Source organism: Mastigoproctus giganteus, chromosome 11 (assembly GCF_048544385.1).
Source record: "Mastigoproctus giganteus isolate SK-2022 chromosome 11, ASM4854438v1, whole genome shotgun sequence".
In the NCBI taxonomy this organism is placed as follows: Eukaryota; Metazoa; Arthropoda; class Arachnida; order Uropygi; family Thelyphonidae; genus Mastigoproctus; species Mastigoproctus giganteus.
In genome coordinates, this window is record NC_143585.1 from 105,319,753 (window position 1) to 105,332,945 (window position 13,193).

Consider the following 13,193-nt stretch of genomic DNA (forward strand, 5'->3'; position numbering starts at 1 on the left):
ACACCAGGAGATAACCGTTTTTAACAGGATTTACTGTTTTTTTTTTTTTAATTTCTAGGTAGCTTCATAGCGGTCACAAATTGCCTGTAATGCTATATAATAAACACCATGATTAGAGTTAGCAAAAGCTTAAAGTGCCGGAGTTCGTGACTAAGTATATTTTCCCTATTTAATAAACAATGACACATCTTAAGATTGTGTCACCCCTTTCACTGCGATGAGGTTCATAACTAATCATAAAAAGGTGCAGATTGCTGTTTATGCGCACATCAAATTTTTGTTTATACTAAGATACACCATATTGATCTGAAGAGTTTAGCCCTAATAATTTTTTGGCAAGAATATTATCATTAAGTGTATTTATCGGTCACGTGGAATTGAACTGCAATCAATTGAAATGCGTGTACAACTGCGCTCTTTTATTCACCACTCGGCTACGTTACACTGATGGGTAAGTTTACTTTCTTAATTTTAATCGTTTAAACCTGAACTTTTTTTTTTTTTCAATTTTAAACTCGCAAACTCCATACGATGCTTCGCATCTCAACTTTCAGCTATGTTTTTATCAGCCAACTCTAATTTGTTTTGACATCATATGCTAGGAATACATGTAAAACGCTCTGCTGCTTTATATGTAAGGCGCGCTGTAAACGGTTACTTGTTCATATGAGTTATTTTTTGCTCTACTGCGTTGTTTAAACAAATTTCATTTTGCGCTGCAATAAGGGCAGTTTGATATATTCAAGATTAAACATCTAATAATTTGTTAAAATCGAATCAGCAAAAACTACACTTCTTTATTATTTCATTCGGGGTAAGTGAGAGTGTTAAGCGGCAAAGCAACTAAGGCGACAGACAGTATATTGTGTCCATCAACTTGCTTGTCTGCTGAACAAAAATCCAAGTTTCAGGGGAAGGAGAAACAAACAAACAAACAAACAAACAAAAAAAAAACCCTGGCCAAAATTGACTTACTCAGCCCTGTTGTGCAAAAAGTCCATAAAAATTCTTCTTGTTATGAATGGGATCCGAATCCGGAAAATTTCCACCCCAATGTGGGGTCTACTGTGCCAGGGATCTACATTCAGGGAATCAATAAAATATAAGCGTACTTTAGAATGGCATGCTGAAATATCCTAACCAAATGCAGAATCGATATTTTCATGTAAGGCTGTTCAGCTTAATGTTCCATAAAAGGAGGCTTTCATAAAAAAAGATGTTATTATAGCAATTAGTCTTGATTGGAAGAACATCTAGGAATATATTAATGTATCAGGTCTACAGATTGTTTTTCACTGGGAGAATAAACAGGTGGTTGAATTTCCTTATTTCTAAAAGAAAAACAATTTGACACAATTTTCTTGTAAGAATGACAGGCATTTGTACTTATTGCAAGAAATAACGAGCCACAATACCTTCCTTTTATTCATTACAAATATGTAATTTTCCACAAATAGAAACCTCGCAATCTATAGTTTGTATGCCACGTAATGTAATCAATACATAATCCATATCTACAAAAAAAAAGTTTTGTACGTAAAGGTCAAGAAATTTTTAATTCCCAAAAAAATTAACTTTATATAATTATAGTAACACCTATTTCTACATATCGAAACTTCATTAATATTGTTTGTTTATTTTTGCAAAATACGAATAGCATTGTCAAAAATAATGGTTAGTTCTGAAATTTTCGCGTGATCAAATGAAAGCCATTTTATTCACTTGTGTATCTAAGCAACCATGTGACGTTGATAATTGCGTGACACTGATTGCAACAGCTAAGTTCAACAAAATGCTTTATGCGTGTGTAATTTTTTCCAAGAACACTTCTGTCATCTCAGCAGGAAATAAAGGAATGAATAGTTTATACATCAAAACACCTCTGTCGCATAAACTACTGCATTAGGGTTTTCAGTAGCCTTTAAAATCCTATAAAATGATGGGAGAGCAATGCGTTTTCTTCCCGAAACAGGCAAATACTTCATCCAGCATATCAAGTTTAAGCATTTCAGTATTATTATTATTATCTAAAACGGGATGATCTCATGTGGCTATTTGCTACACAGAATCATCTCAATATGTTCCGTGTTCCATAGATGTTAAATATCCAAATATCTTACACCACTTAATTTGGAAAACTTAGACACTAGAGAAGCTAAGCAATGTTGCTTTGTCATTACGATCTAAATTTGCCAATAATATTGACTATGTTTGTAGAGGGAAGAGGCTAGTGAATAATGCGATTTTTTCAGCGTATATGAACTGCATCACATTAATAACCTCTAGCTCCACGCATCAGAAGGTACATCACAATAATACGGTAAGAGAAACGATTTATTTTTTACATAAATATTGCAAAACTGTGAAATAGCTTCGTATGATGTTAGTAAAGAATAGAAGTAATAAAAATCTCCAATTTATGATGGTAAGGAAATCATAGACTTCAAAGATAAAATGTGAGAAGAAATATTTCATCCTCTAACTAGAACGAAAAATGATATTTACCAACAGAAAACAATATAAAATTAAAATCCTAGGAAAATAAAAATTTAAATAATATTTAAGTTTTTCACTAGGAAAATAAAGAAATATTATCTACATTTCATCAGAACTTACGAGATTACTTTTTTCAAAGAAGAAATATTAATAAAAGATGCATTACCACATAGAAATACAGTCTGTTTAATTAGTTGTTGGTATGAAAAGGACAAATCGATACAATTAGACTAATTTTCAAATAACTAAATAAAATGGGCTGTGTGTTAAAATTCATCTTCTAGCCTGGATGGTAAAGTGCCTTTTATTAAAATTTCTCTTATTGAATTAAGCAGTAGTATGTCAACGAAATGTTATTCCTGAGTTTTTTCAACAAATTTTGCAATTTGTATTGGAAGAGAAAGGAGAGTTACTGAATGTTTGTAAGCAACAACTTCTTCTAGTTAGAGAAGCAGCTCTGGTCAGGAGATATATAAAATTCACATATATTAATCGTCTACGCTTGTGGGGAGGCTCATTGTACTTACGAACATCAAACAGATCACAGAATTCTAGACTACCTCCAATGGAATTCTGGCTTCTGAAGTGGGCTAATTATGAGGCCCGTCTACCATCCTTAGAAACAATCACGGAGTTCGCAAGCGCACTGAAAATCAGAAAACTGCTTTCTTTCGTAGATGAGCGAGTAATATTCATAGTGATGATCATAACAAGGGTAATTTGTTTACCAAATTTCTGGGCTACTGCTCGTGGAGAGTCCCTCAACCATTCCACAGAGACAAATGAACCCTGCGAGCGCATCGCAACAGGCTCACCTTTTCCAATCATCAGTCAACTGGACGCAGATTTGCACAAGTCGCGGAGAATAGGATGAACAGTCGCTTCGTTCGCGGCACAGTAACTACCAGCTAGAAGATAACCCCTCATATGCTACTGAGATCATCTGAAAAAGTGACATGCCTAAGACGGACTTTAGCTAAATGTGTCCAGCAATCAGCTTAATACATATTGTTTCATTTCTGTTGCAGTTGGCTTTCAGCTATGCGCGTATCAGAATAGATTTCATCCTATATTTATAATCATTATTTTTGTCATTTAATGTATAATTAACAACAAAATGTAATTTAATTTTTTTTAACATTGTACAGTTTCATCATTCCCATGTTAACCCACGGATACTTACCGTAATGGGATTTTGCATAATTTTTGGTTACAAGTAAGGATTATTTATTTTCTGGCTTTTTTTTTTTTTTTTTTTACCCATTGACTACCTTAGTCAAAGGGCGGCAGTTCGTATAATATTGTGCATAACTGTATGTCTGTATATGTATTATGTAATGTACGTGCTGAAACGGAGAAAACATTATGACACAGAGGCCTGATAGTGTGAGATGTCTTGGCGCTAATCCAAAACAACCCACCCGACATTTATGGCATACTTTAAGTATTGACAGTATGATCCATTACCCGATTGTTTCAGATAATCGCTCTTTTCAGTTTTCATTCATAATAGTCTACATAACTGATTTACCCACTCTCTCTGTCTGGAGGACCTACAAATTTCAATAACTGTAATTTGCCGATCCTGGATGGAGGTAGTAGGAGGCCCATGAACACACTTGTACAGACATAGCAGGCTCAATGTGGTCTAAGTTTCTGAAGCGTCTTAACGCCCTGTAACAGCTACCGATAGAGCCGTGACATATATGGCCTAAGATGTTGACGCATTAAATTCCATAATTCAAACCGTAATAGTTAAGAGCAACGCTTGAAGCTACACGAAATTTCTACAGCAACGTACTAAGCGCGTACAGTATCACTCTTCCATTGACATAGTAATGGTCAGAGAAACTAGGGGTAGTGTAAGATCTGAAAATCTTACAAAAATAAAATATTTTTTTTGACTTCTGAAGTTAGTTTTCCTTTTTGGATTCTTGCCGTTGGGAGAAATGTTAATAGCGTCAGTTTCTATAAACAAGAATTATCCAGTAAGGATTGTAAAACTTAAAAGGTAGGAAGAACGAAAAACAGAAAATTAGCTTTACATCCGTCAAAAACAGAAAACTGACGGAAAATACTATAGCAAGCCCAGCAGGTGGTACGGCGCAACAAGTTTATGAGGGGTCACGCACCGGAAACGCATATGGCTAAACGCACACACAAGCCTCTAAAAATAGACGCGATGGTCTCCAGTGACACATTTGTGGTTTGTCTGTAGTGCTATGGAGACAAGCTGTGATGACACAGGAGTTGTTTTGATGCATTCGGCCTACATGAAAGAACTCAACGGATGTAAACAGGTAGGAAATAAAAAAGGAGAGGGGTATTGTGAATCACGTGCTACCAGGGCTGGCTGACCTGCCAACAAATGAAAGGATAAAAATGAATATAGGAAGGAGGAGATTGGTAGAACCACTGTAGGAAGGCGTGACAAACTCGGAAAAATTGTGGATGGAGACGGACAAGATGAGAGTGAGAGAGTGTCAGTGAGTTGGGCAGTAAGATGAGAGTGGGTCAGTGTCAGTGAGTTGGGCAGTAAGATGAGAGTGGGTCAGTGTCAGTGAGTGGGGCAGTAAGATGAGAGTTGGAGAAGAAAAGAAAGGAATGAGTTCTTTTAGATAGAGTAGCCGGTGGAGAAAAGTGGCTAAGTTTTAATGTGTAGTCAGTATGAGGGGGAGATAAGCTTTAAGTGAACAGTTAAGTCGTTAATCTAATAAGTTAGTGAGAGAGGCAATCGAGTAAGTGGAAAGATGAAGATGAGGTGCAGAAGTCGGTCAGACAGTCAGTCAAAAGTAGACTGAGTTTTGAAGTGAGAGATGAACACGTGCCATAGAAAAGAGGGAAAAATTTTCAAGATCCTTAAAGTAGATGAGAAGGAGTCAACTCCATTATGAAGGAACGAGATTGCCTGATATTCTGAGAGCAAGTACGCTGGAGCTGATGAAATCCGAAGCCGGACAAAAAGAGTACAGCCATTCTGATCAGATGAAATTAATGCGTCCATAAAGAAATAAAAAGGTACCCAGGAAGGAATGCAGTATCTTATATCGAACGCCCCCAGTGATTGTGAGATGCGACCCAGATAGAAAGAATCCCCTACTCGCTTAGAGAAGGATGTACCGTGAAGTCTGCCAAGTTATGTCAGTAAGTGATTAGTTTGTTTAAGTACTCTCACCATCACATCGATTATAGACACTTGATAACCAATTTATCAGAACTTTTGATTGAACACATATGTATAAGTAGTACTTTATTGTAATGAATAAGTTAGTGAATGTTATGGACTGAAGGACATTACCCAGGGCAAGTCAATATACATATAGATAAATTTTGGAAGGGAATAGATATAAAATTTTTGATGTGATTGATACTTGTTAATATTTGGTTAAATAAGTGAATGACTAAGTATGAATTTTGGAAGGGGATAGACGGATGTCAGTAACCCCCGAATGTGCAAGTAGTTAATTGTAGAAATTTGATAGTAATAATAATTACCTAGATTAGAGAAGGTTGTAGGCTATAATCTGTTAGAAAACAGAGTAATGATTTATACTGAAATTAAGAGTATCGGAGCTTTATCAATTTGGAGTAGGAATTGTTTTGTAATGAAAGGAGAATGTTAATAGATTCTTTTGAAAGTTAATTGAACTCAGGAGTAAGGAAGTAGAAACATTTTGTTAGTTTAAAAGAGGAGATAGTTGTTTATGATTTATGTAAAGGAAATAGCCCTCCTTGAGTTTGCTCAATAGGCAAATTACTTTGCTCATTTACATTCTGTTATAAGAAGATGAAATTAAATCTATTTGGTCATGAGTTTAATAAACTTCTTTTGTTTGATGTATCTATGTAAAGGTGTCCAATAAACTGTATTTTTATTATACAACATTTGTGTGTCTCTTTGTTATTCTGAGAAAAAGCCTATCCAAAGGGAATTAAACTCATCAAGGAGATTTTCCCCTAGAACATGGAAATTTTCTGTAAAGTATAGTCAGATGCGCAAGTGGGGAGTTACTATAAAAGGGAGTTATTATAAAGGGGAGTTGTTAAAAGGGGAAATAATAAATATAACCAAATATATAAAATAACATTTTCATAAATTCACCCCCCCCACAGTAGAAAGTCAATTCCATGATTCGTGATCTTAAAAATTCCGTTAAGCTAGAGTGAGCACTAATTAAATAACTAAAAAAACTAAACTATTATTTTTAGGCCACCCGGATAATTAAATTCATCTGCCGTGCTATGTGTCTTATGTCTGTTAATTGCGTGCATTCTATGGTCGATTTGTCTGTTTTGCTGGACGAAAAACCCCAGTTTCTGAGGGCACTAATTAAATAGCCAGAAACTCATACTTCATTCATGCATTTTCCATTATCACAATGGATAGTTGTTCTTCTAATATGCAGGTCAGAATAAAGTACTGCTGATATCTTTCTGGACAGTCGAATTACTTATTTTGATAACGTTAACCAATTTCATCAACGTTAGTTTTGAGGTGGACCTGATTCGGGGAAACCTTAAGATATATTGTTTTCCTTTTCGAATAATTTTAAATTTAAACTAGGACTATTAATTCTGATTCTATGTTTTGTGCCGTCAAGGCTTATTTATCTTTTTCTGTGATGGCATCTGTTAGATGCTTATTAAACCGATTTAATACTATTGAAATACAGTGAAACCAGTTCAAAGTTAATGTTTTTGAAGAGACTAAACGGTATGAATTTTTAAGCGGTAAAACACATTAAAATTAAAATATTTCTTCCCCCAAAATGAATTTTGAACCTTAGAAGGAAATTCTCATTACAGTAATGAATTTTTTGAATTATACAGTAAGTGTTGACACATGCCATGTTTGACAAGTACAATTTAACAGGGAGTTACACGATCAGAAGGTACACGCCTTAAAGAAACTAGAGCGTATTATTAATCACTATACACCAACAAATTATTCAATTATAAATTGTTTTATACATGGCCATGCACGAAAATTGTGGTAGAAAAAACTTTAAATTGAAATAGCTTCAAAAGTTGTTTCCTTGATAATTTATAAACATCTGAATGATGCATATGCTTTCTTGTTCCCTTTCTATTTTAAGCGAAGGCTTTCTAATACTAACTAACGTCTCTTCGAAAAAGGAAGAAAAACGGGAATTTTGAGATACATAAGTGCTGTTTGAAAAAGGTACTGCAGTAACTCGCTGTGAAGGTGAAGAGTACTCCATATTCAAATAAGCACTACCGCTTTCCATCTCAATAGGAAAACAGTTTATTTGAAATAGTTCAAAATATGATGCGGAGAGCCCTAAACTCTGAAAGTTACGGGTGGTCTGTATCAGGAATCGATGTACTTAGCAGTTCCCAAAGTACATACCCTCTTTGTTCCATAAATTTCAGTTCAATACAGACAATCTCCCAGCATATTAAGGTCGCCCACTGATTGACACTGGAAAAAATCGAGTGTTAAATTTGACTATTTACGACTAAGTCAAATTATACTGTATACATTTTAAAAATGAGCACAAAAAGTAAATTCGTGGCGTTCATCATCCGAAAGAATGCTGTACTATTAACTTGATTAGAGTAATGTTTCTTTCTCTCTTCCCCTAGCTCCTTTCCTAGCAGTCAAAATTTTCTATCTTCTTCTTTACTGTAAGTGATCCGCTGTCTACTATGATCGGTGGTGCTCTGCCGGAAACAAAAATCAACTTTTCATGGAGAATAAACACGCCCAGAGAAGATGTACACGTTTTAACCATTAAAGCAGAGCCGCCCCAGAGGACTTTAGGCGCCTTCCGAAAAATCGAAAATTGTGCTTTAGTCGTCGAAGATACGACGACTAAAGCACAAGTTTCGATTTTTACCCTTAGTTGAATGAGTACTGTATGGATAAAAAAGTTTCACGTGTTTTTCTGTTATTTCAGGTGTATGTTATAAAATCCAGAAATAAGCATCCCATCCCATTCTAACTATTCCTTGATTCTGTTAAAAGCATTGAACGTTGTAAGAATTGAACTAAGATATAAATAAAAAAAAACAGCATGTCACCGGGAAAGGAAGGGAATTTATTGATTAAATAACTTAACCAGAGTGCGTTGAACTGGAATCTTATTTTTGTCAAATTTTCAAAAATCTTTTAAAATATTTTTGAAAATTCAACTTTATTGAGAGATATTTGAGGCTGTTGAGGATGAATAGCTATCATCATCATTATTATTATTATTTATTCAGTAAATTCAAGTTTAGTATGCTTTTTAAAAATCTATATACAAATCAGTACTTTAAATTGATAGGATCCTTGTACTTTTCGGAAGTTACAAGGATAACAGAACTACAGACTTGAGAATGACTTCTAAACAGAATATGTAACAGAATTAAGATATTTGTATATGTTTTTGTTTTAATAATAAGCAAGTTCTGTGAACAACACTTGAGAAGATGTTATTTAAATAGCCTAAAAGAGCCATCGCCTTGTTGACATTGAGCATGCTTCTCACCAGTGGTTTGTAATTGATGGAATTATTTAATCCTATTACTGATGAGCAGCAATAGGATTAAATAATTCCATTATTCATCGATGAAGCAGAAAATGTTGCTTTCTGGGGGAAAGTATTGATGGCAATGATTGCCTTGCTTGGGTTTGAAAATTTCCATTTCATTATATGTCGGTTGTGACCTTACAGTTCATATAGCAAAAGTTCTGAAAAAAAGTTTTCCTTATGCGAGTTTTCATACTGAAAAAGTATGAAATTTTAAATATTAACAAACACTCTGAAATTTTGATAAAAAATTTTATTGGGATGCACAAAATTCGTAACAACGGGTTAAAAATCTTAAACATCATAAACAACAAATTTTTGTATGATCAATACACAAGTTTGAGACGTCGTTCTTCTCTGAAGTGTAAATACTTTATTTTCTCTATAGAATTTTCCATTAATACCACAGTTTTATTTCAGTAAAACAACATTTATATCAGTGTCGTATCGTCATGAGCTTGGGCTCTGGTGTAACGTAATTTATTTATTTTTTATACGTAACTTTCTTATTTTTTTCCTCTTGCCCCACTCCGAGCAAAAGCCCTGGTGCAGTTGCATCACCTGCACTATAGGTGAAATCCCGCTGATTTAAATTAATTTGCTTTATATATTCACAAATACATTTCTGTTTGATTTTGTAACTAAAATGAAACATAAATTAAAATTGTAATCATCATAATACAGTATTATTTTTTTTATAAATAAACTCTAAATTAAGCTTTTATTACAGAACTTCAACATTCTAGAAAAAAATTAAATGGTAAGCACCTATATTTGTACATGATAAAGTAAATATTGCTTACAGACAGTGTCTGTATGCTTTAAAAAAACAAAACAGAATGACTTAATAGTTTTGCATATTGAAAAATTCAGCAAACCATTTCTCTGATATTGAGACACCTGGTTCATAATTTATTTGTGCTGGAAAATTATTTAAATGTATTTAAATGTATTCATCAATAAAGCCCTCCAACTATTAAAAGCTGTATTTACTAAGTTTAATCATCATTATTCTCTTATAAAATTGCATAATATTTTCATCAGCGATTCTCAAACATTTTGCGGAATCATCCATGGCATAATAATAATCTGATGAGAAAAATATATCCGCAGATGCAATAATGATGTTTTTGAAATATTCATTAATAACAAGCATTATTTCTGGGATGTTCTGAGCGTTTATGATAATATTTTTTTCTTAATAATGACCACATAAGATGTAATTGGTTCTATACTAGGTGACACATTTTCAAAATCTTTATAAATTTCACATAACAAGGTGGCAGGATAACAGGGTAAGAAATTTTCCATGCTAGGAAAATTTGTATTTCTCTGAGTGGGTAGAAAATCTGAAGATGGTTGCAAGTACCTTGATGAACTTGATATTGTTATGATTTTTCTTTGCTGCCTTCTATTGACTTATAACTTGCTGGTAAACAAGTTTGAGAACCTCTGGTTTATATATACTAATACATTTAGATTACAACATTTTCAGACGTAGTCTCTGGTGAACGATAAACCCTACAGTATAAATGGTAATATAATTCCAGCAAGAATACATAAAAACCTTAACTTCGGATACCAAACATCAATTTCAGTTGGTGTCAAAAAGTTTCAATTGATAATAGTCAACACATAACAAATACATGTTTCCATTTTTCATTGCATTCAACTGCAATGCCTTTACAAAAATTGTACGTCACATTGCTACACATACAAAATAGTGTAATATCAACACTGCTAAGAATTTTTTATTACAAATTGGATTGATTAATAATAAAGCGTATAGACATCACACAATAGGATTTGAGGTGTACGAGCAAATGCGAAAATTCGCTTACGACTCAATAGTTAACGTATATTTCTTAGAAAAGCTATTTATGCTGTTGTGCTTTAATTTACAATAAAGAAATCAGTCTTAAAATATCACTACATGAAAAAATGCTTGGCATGTATATAATATATACTATAAATCATTGCATAAGTGTTACCAAAAAATCTGCATACTGTAAGTACGGCTAGTTATGGAGCAGTTTAGCTTATTTATTACCATTTTAGCTTACTTTCTGCAACTAATCAAGTTTTAATAGCCGACTATCCAATCCACATAAGCACAATATATAAAAACATGAAAACGTGTACATAAGACACTTTCATATGACTGAGATCAATTAGAATTTCGAAAGAAAACTATAGTATACGACCATTCCAGGAGCTGTCTAATATAAATTTATATATGTCTAATATCAATTAATACTTGCTCAAATGCCATGATTACACACTGGAAAAGTTACAGTCTAAAGAATAATCACGATTTTCAACTTGGAAACTGTAGCCAAAGAGAAAACACACATTGAACACTGCACAACCATTAAATATTAACAATAACTGACATACGTAATAAAGGTTATTTAAAATAAATTGGTTTGTGTAGAATTATAGAAAAATCAATTACGTACGTTAAAAGTTACCAATTTAATAGTTAAAAATGGTCGGTGCTAAAAAAATTGGTTTTAATTAGACTTTTATTAATTCTGTCTTAATTATTCTTTTTATACCTGATTTTTAGCCTAAATATAATTTACCGATTTATTTAATTTCAATGCGATAATAAATGTAAAAAATACCGAATTCAATAAGTGCTACATGAAATCCAAATGTAGTTCGGCTATTTTTATAAATCCACCTTTTTTTATTTGATTGGATTCAATGACAATCTTTGAGGAATTAGTACTTCCAAGGCTGTACTCCTGAAAAACTTTGGCTTTCAGTAACTTAGCAAAAATAATAATCTGGCGTTTGTGTTTGTTTTTTTTTTAAATCTGGTTAACGGTTCAGCCATACTTATTGTAATAAGTTCAGAATAAAACCAATAACAGCCGAAGCTGTCACGAAAATGTATTACTATTATTTATAAATTGACCATTTCTGTTCAGTACTGGTATGTGGTCAATCTGTTGTATGCAAATTGACTACTTACTAGCTCCAGAGAACAGGAAGAATTTGCCTTGTGGAATTGCAAAACTACTTCGCAGTGTTAAAATGAGCTACTAGTATTTTAAATTCCCCGTTTAAATATGTGTATGAATGTCTTGGTTCTCTTTAGCAGCATAATATCTATTACATGGATCCACTCTGTTTTTACCAAAAATACGTGAACCCATAGCATCTAAAAACGAACCCATTCTTTCTGTACACAAAAATCTTCGCAGATGGTGAGACCGATTTCTTTTCTTCATTTTATAAAGTTTGGTGGGATCTCACTCTGCAGTTGCATCTCCTATGTAATAACAAGTAAAATGAATCTTTGTAATATAGTTAATACACTACAGCGAAAGAAATACTGCATGATAATATATCCAAAATTGTGTTTTTATACCTCACTATAAATATACATTGAACTAGAGAGAGAAAGAGTCAGGGATTGGGAAATCTCTCTCTCTCTCTCTCTCTCTCTCTCTCTCTCTCTCTCTCTCATTCTCTTATAATGCAAAATTTTTTTCTCTTTCATAGGAGATTAACTTTTACAGAGGAGAACTAAATATGACGCATTAGCAAATCACATAATGACTTATAATTAATATATTTCGAATTAGTAGGAAACTACTTAAATACGCTTCTCACTTTATAGTTTTTAAAAAAATGTATAATACGATTTCAGCTTCACTTTTAATCGTTAAATGTAATATTTATATCATGCAAAACATTCAAAGATAAACCAAACATTTAGGGTAATAAGTATATCATCATGTTTTAAAATTTTAAAAATAATCAAATACCAAAAATTATTCCTTTAAGCATTTTTGTAAATACGTTAATTATCGTCCCTTACGAGGAATATAAAATTCAACAATTATATCTAACAAAATATTAACAAATAGAAGTAATTTGTTAATTGTGTATACCAGTTAACTTTAATAAATGATGTCAGTATATTTCTCCCATAACAAAAACACCAATTCGGTCACTTCTATCATTCTATACATTACAATAGCAAACACAGGGCGTATATACTGTACAAATTTCACGATATTCAACAGCAAGGACTTTAAAAAAGAAATTCGTGAAATTATTTCGGTCTTCTAGCATCTACAATATCTACCTTTCACAAATTATGTAACACCCGAAAAAGGTAGTAACGTATTGGAACCCTTATGGTAA

General features: G+C 33.0%; 1 protein-coding gene across 1 annotated transcript in view; it reads left to right on the forward strand.

The window, feature by feature from the left end:
- The first annotated feature begins 358 nt into the window (after nt 1-358).
- LOC150078327 (uroporphyrinogen-III synthase-like) overlaps nt 359-13,193 on the forward strand; it is a 163,538-nt gene continuing 150,703 nt past the window's right edge. The window contains exon 1 of the mRNA XM_090384204.1: nt 359-451. The gene's annotated coding sequence lies outside the window, so the exon portion shown is untranslated. The remainder of the gene's footprint in view (nt 452-13,193) is intronic.